At 42.3% G+C, this 6,332-nt stretch overlaps 1 protein-coding gene across 1 annotated transcript in view; it reads left to right on the top strand.

Moving 5' to 3' along the window:
• The first annotated feature begins 6,193 nt into the window (after nt 1–6,193).
• Nucleotides 6,194–6,332, top strand: part of TBCE (tubulin folding cofactor E) — an 88,860-nt gene continuing 88,721 nt past the window's right edge. Inside the window, exon 1 of the mRNA XM_039247159.1 lies at nt 6,194–6,301. The gene's annotated coding sequence lies outside the window, so the exon portion shown is untranslated. The remainder of the gene's footprint in view (nt 6,302–6,332) is intronic.

The following is a 6,332-nucleotide window of genomic DNA, read 5'->3' as shown; positions in this document are numbered from 1 at the left end:
CTACTTGAAAGCAATCCCCTACTTCTCAAAGCGTTCTATTAAAATAACATATGCAAGCAGGGAGCCTAGCTGGCTCAGTCAGTTAAGTGTCTGACTCTTGACTTCAGTCCAGGTCATCAGACTCTGCACTGATAGTGAGGAGCCTGCTTGGGATTCTCTTCTCTCTCTCTCTCTCTGCTCCTTTCCAGTTCATGCTCTCATTCTCTCTCTCAAAATAAACTTTTAAAAAAGTAACAAATTTATTTGAAAAGATACGATAAACCTCAAACGTTAGCTTTTATGGTACTGCGATTCTACCTCTAATTCTTTCTCTAATGATTCTTATTCAATGTTCTGTTCACTTCTGAAAGGAGTTTTAGACTGCTCACTTTGTTCATGATTACCATTTTATCTAAAGCCTGACCTCAAATTCAGGTCCTGGAACTGCCTCTTCACTTGAGTTTTGTGTTGTCACCTTGAAATAATGTAATTTCATTAAAGACAGCTTATACATCCCTTCCTATCCTTCTACCAATTCAAACATGGAATGAAATCACTTCTATCCCTGCCTTTTCTGTCACAATCTTTATTCTTCAAGTGATCCAGGAGTGTGTATTTGATTTATTTGCCCAATTATTTCCTTTGTCTCTCCAGCCCTCCCAAGTCCTACAGATTTGTCCTTTGAGAAGTCTCTTATCTGACCCTTACTTTGCATTTTTCCCTGTCATTAGAACAGGCTTTATTGCCGTGCATACATGGCTGATATTTGGTGGTTAGAATACACAAAAGGACTCATCACAATGGACCCCACAGTAATGTGTGAACTCAAATATAACCCAAGTGGCATTTGGCTCCTTAAACCCCCACCATCTCCAGTTGGCTAACTGCAGACTTCCTCTGGTTATTTCATTAATCTCATAGTAATGCAACCTCACATTTAATATGGTTGAATATACCAGACTTTAACAAGCGGTATGGCATATTTTTACTGTGTACTGGCTAGTAAAAAATACAGTAGCACAATAAGCAATAATGTTAGTAAAATTTCAGTGTTAACCCATTAGTTCAAGTTAGTTATGTAGAATTATAACCATTGATCAATGAGAATATTTTCCTAGAGATGTCTGGGAAACATCTGTAGCACTAGTTGCTGTATTATTTGCATTCTTTACAAAACATTGTATGCTCTAGGAGAGTGACCAATTGATTATCCTTTTCTTTTTTTTTTTACTGTTTGTTTATTTTTTTGAGAGAGGGAGAGAGCGTAAGCAGGGAAGAGGAAAAGAGAGAGGGAGACACAGAATCTGAGGCAGGCTCCAGGCTCTGAGCTGTCAGCACAGAGCCCAATGCGAGGCTCGAACCCACAAACTGTGAGATCATGACCTGAGCCAAAGTTGGCCGCTTAACCAACTGAGCCACCCAGGTGCCCCATGATTATCCATGAATTACATTTGTTACTATACATAGAGAAAGAAAAACACATCTGATTATCTGAGAATTGGTTTAATGAATAATGAAGATATTTGGACCTCAGTGGGCAATGATGAGCTACAAAAGTAATGTGTGAATCTTTCTGAAACTTATAAGGTCACTTACCAGAAATTGCATTTAAAGTTCATATATTTATTTGGGGGCGGGGGCACAGACAAGTGAGCAAGTTGGGGGTGGGGCAGCGGGAGAGAGAAAATCCCAAGCAGGCTCTGCATTGTCAGCACAGAGCCTGATGTGGAGATAGATCATGACCTGAGCCAAAGTCGGACACTCAACCCACTGACCCCTAGAAATTGTAAAATTCAAATAAGCACTTGAAAACTAAAAACTTTAAAGAGATTTAGTTGTAATAAATGATACTCTAACACTCTAACAGATGTCAACATTGTATAAGAAAAAAATGATTTGTTAAAGCTGACAGATTGGGGTGCCTGGCTGTCTCAGTCGGTAGAGCATGTGACTCTTGATCTCAGTTGGGAGTTCAAGTCCCATATTGGACATAGAGATTTTTTTTTTAATTAAAAATTAAGGGTGATTGTGTGGATCAGTCAGTTAAGCATCTGACTTTAGCTCAATTCATGATGTTGCCGGTTTGTGGGTTTGAGCCCCACGACAGGCTCTGTGCTGACAGCATGGAGCCTGGAGCCTGCTTCGGATTCTGTCTCCCTCTCTCTCTGCCCGCCTACCTCTCTCTCTCTCTCTCTCTCCTCTCAAAAATAAACATTAAGAATTTATTAAGTTTAGTTATTTATTGAGAGAGAGAACAAGCAGAGGAGGGGCGGGGGGGGGGGGAGACAAAGGATCCGAAGCAGGGTCTATGCTAATAGCACAGAGCCCAATGTGGAACTCGAACCCGTAGCCATGAGATCATGGTCCAATGCTCAACCGGCTGAGCCACCCAAGTACCCCTAAAAAAATTTTTTTTAATGTTTATGTATTTTTGAGAAAGAGACAGAATGCAAATGGGGGAAGAGCAGAGAGAGGGAGACACAGAATCCGAAGCAGGCTCCAGGCTCTGAGCTGTCAGCACAGAAGATGATGCGGGCCTTGAACTCACGAATGGCAAATCATGACCTAAGCAGAAGTCAGACATTTAACCAACTGAGTCACTTGGGTGCCTCCCCCCCAATTTTTTTTTCATTAAAAATTTTTTTAAAACTGACAGATAAAGAGAAAAAATTTGGGGGGGGAGCACCCGAGTGACTCAGTTGGTTAAGTGTCTGACTTCTGCTTAGGTCATGAATACAAATGGGGAAGAGCAGAGAAAGGGAGACACAGAATCCAAAGCAGAGAGATCAATGTGGGGCTAGAACTCACAAACTGTGAGATCATGACCTGAGCCGAAGTCACGAGTCAGACCCTTAACGGACTGAGCCGCCCAGGCGCCCGCACATTCTGTCTTTGAAGCCTGTACTCCTACATATCTGAAATGTTCCTCTGCCAGCCACTAAATTTGCTCTATGTCCAGATTCCAACTTAAAGTTGGATTTCTCAGCCAAAACCTTTTTTCCCACGTCAAAATGGCTTTCTGATAAATAGTAATAGTAATGATGTAACTCCCTCCACCCAGATAGAAAATGAGTAAGAGAATGGGCTTTAGCTAAGTATTTAGTAGAGACCTTACAAAGCAAAGCTTAAATATGGCCTTTAGGTAACTAAGGTAATAAATAGCCATTCAATAAGGGGTCTTGTTATTCTCAGCCCACCTGTTGCTCTCTGCTAGTAAGGGGCTGACTGCATTGTAAGCCAACTGGAAAACATTTCTTTAGTAGGGATTTATGGCAGTGTTTATCCAACTTGAATAATGTACCATCTCCTTTAAAAGAAAAACAAAAACAAAAAGCAAAACAATGAAAAAAACAAATAAATAAAAACAATTATCCTGGGACTCTACTGTTGACCTAGGTTACTTTTGTTATACTGCTAAGTATGTAAAGCAAGGCATAAACTCTAACTATAGGGGAGGCCTTTATCGTTGTTTTTGAAATTCAATCCATTTATTTATTGGTTTTTGTTTTTTGAGAGAGAGAGAGAAAACATGTACACTAGCCGGTGGGGAAGGGGACGGGGGTGAGGGGGGGCTCTGACAGCAGAGAGTTCCATGTGGGGCTTGAACTCATGAACTTTGAGATCATAACCTGAGCTGAAGTTGGAGGCTTAAGTGAGTGAGCCACCCAAGCACCCCATTTATTTATTTTTAAGTACATGTCAAGCCCCAGCAGGGAGCCCAGCATAGGGCTTGAACTCAATACCCTGAAATCAAAATCAAGACCTGAGCTGAGGGGTGTCTGGATGGCTCAGTTGGTTGAGCATCTGACTTCGGCTCAGGTCATGATCTCATGGTTCCTGTGTTCAAGCACCACATCAGGCTCACTGCTATCAGCACAGATCCTGTTCCCCTCTCTCTCTGCCCCTATCCCACTCACACTCTCTCAAAAATAAATTTAAAAAACATTAAAAAAAAACCACCCTGAGCTGAGATCAAGAGTCAGGAGCCCAACCACCTGAGCCACCTGGGCACCCCTCAATCCACTTATTTAAATATATATTGTACATAACTTACAAATCCTCACTTCTGGCACTCTACCAGAGGTTTTCTGGAAGCGCCGCCTCCTTCCTTAATTGTATATTCTACAAGTAATCTGAAGTCACTCTGTGCTTTTAAGGTTATAGTTGACAAACACCTATTTCTTGGTCTCCCCAAGTGTAGGGCAAAGCCAGTGGGGGTCCTGTCAGAAGTATCTCTGAGGAGGGAGTTAGACACAGGGATAAAATCATAGTTGTTGCACGTTGCTGCAGCAACCCTCTCCCACCCTAATTCTTCTTTACCATGTTTCTGTTTCCTTTGGGCAAATGATCGCTCCACAGTTGTATATAGCCAAAGTGTCCTGCCTTCCCATACAGAAGCCAAAGGGTCCCAGGGGGATCCTGTGTCCTTCCTCTTACTGCCCTGCTACAGCCAAAGAGTAATGCATGACCTATTCCTGGCCAGCTGGATTCTGTCTCCAGGGTGATTCTTGAGTGAAAAAAACTGTTGTAATCCACTCATCTGGCAGCAGACTCCAACCAAATGGCTAAACAGTATTTGCCACTGTAGTTCTTTTCTAGTTCTTGTTGTATCTTGGTTATTTGTCCTGAACCTAAACCTCAACCTAGTACTTCCTTCAATAAATTTCCTTTGTTCTTTTTTTTTTTAATATTTATTTTTGAGAGAGAGCATGCGAGTATAAGTGGGGGAGGGCCAGAAAGACAGAGAGACACAGAATCTGAAGCAGGCTCCAGGCTCTGAGCTGTCAGCACAGAGCCTGATGTGGGGCTCAAACCCACAAACTGTGAGATCATGACCTGAGCCAAAGTCGGATGCCTAACCAACAGAGTGACCCAGGTGCCCCTCACTGTATTTTTCTAATATAAAACTACGTGGTAGCTGCAGCTGGAGACTGGGTCCTCCACACAGAGACTCTTGTGTTGGGTCTTTATTACTGGTGGATAGCATGTAGAGTTAATAAGAAGAGGAATCAAGTATGATCACTGGATTTTTAAAGAAACTGAGGAGATAGCGGTACCCTAACTTGGATTTAGGAAGACAAAGAAGGAACAGCATTTTGGGGGGGTGGGGAGGTTGGTGAATTAGAGATGCCTATGAGCTCTCCTAGAAGAGGTGTCAAGAAGGCATTTGCATGCACAAGGCAGGATAGAGTTCATGGGAGAGATCAAGCAGGCAGGAAGTTGGAATTGTGAACCATTGACATGCAGATGATGTATAAAGCTGTGGGACTGATCATGGGCTCTGCACTGATCCCTGGACACTCCACTTTTAGGAATATATGTATCTTTTGAAACTGCTTTATTGATTCACATACCATATAACTCAGTGGGTTTTATTATGGAGTTATCATGGAGTCATGTACCCATCACCACAATCTAATTTTAGAACATTTTTGCTTCCCTAAAAGAAACCCCATCCACGTTACCATTCACTCTCCATTTTCCCTTCCACTTCACTTCCCAGCCCCCAACCCTAGCCAGCCATGAATCTGTTTTCTGTCTCTATAGATTCACCTATTCTGGACGTGTCATATAAGTGGGATCATACAATATATAGTTCATTTAACATGGTGTTTTCAAGGTTCGTCCATGCTGTATCATGTCTGAATAACAACAGTCCATTGTGTGGATATACCACATGTTGTTCATCCATTTGTCAATTGATGGGCATTTGGGTAGTTCCTACTTTGGGGCTTTTATAAATAATGTTGCTATGAACATGAGTATATAAGTTTTGTATTGATGTATATTTTTCATTTCTTTTGGTACTGTTCCCCCCAAACTCATATTTTGAAGCCTCAACCTCCAATATTTCTGTATTTGGAGATAGGGCCTTTATGGAATTAAGGTTGAATGAGGTCATAAGGGTGGGGACCTGATCCAATAGGATTAGTGTCCTTGTAAGAAGAGACAAGAGAGGGGCGCCTGGGTGGCTCAGTCGGTTAAACGCCCGACTTCGGCTCAGTCATGATCTCACAGTTCATGGTTTGAGCCCCGTGTTGGGCTCTGTGCTGGCAGCTAGCTCAGAGCCTAGAGCCTGTTTCAGATTCTGTATCTCCCTGTCTCCCTGACCCTCCCCCGCTCACACTGTCTCTCTCTCTCTCTCTCTCAGAAATAAATAAAACATTAAAAAAGAAGAAGAAGAAGAGACAAGAGAGAGCCATTTTCTCTTTATGTCATGTGAGGACACAGTGAGAAGACAGCCATCTGCAAGCCAGGAAAGAGGTTCTCACCAGGAATCAAACTGGCTGACACCTCAACCTTGGACTTGAGCCTTAGAACGGTGAGAAAATAAACTTCAGTTGTTTAAGCCA

This window comes from Hyaena hyaena, unplaced genomic scaffold, assembly GCF_003009895.1.
Source record: "Hyaena hyaena isolate Hyena2069 unplaced genomic scaffold, ASM300989v1 scaffold_288, whole genome shotgun sequence".
Classification (NCBI taxonomy): domain Eukaryota; kingdom Metazoa; phylum Chordata; class Mammalia; order Carnivora; family Hyaenidae; genus Hyaena; species Hyaena hyaena.
This window is presented reverse-complemented; position numbering and strand designations above follow the sequence as displayed.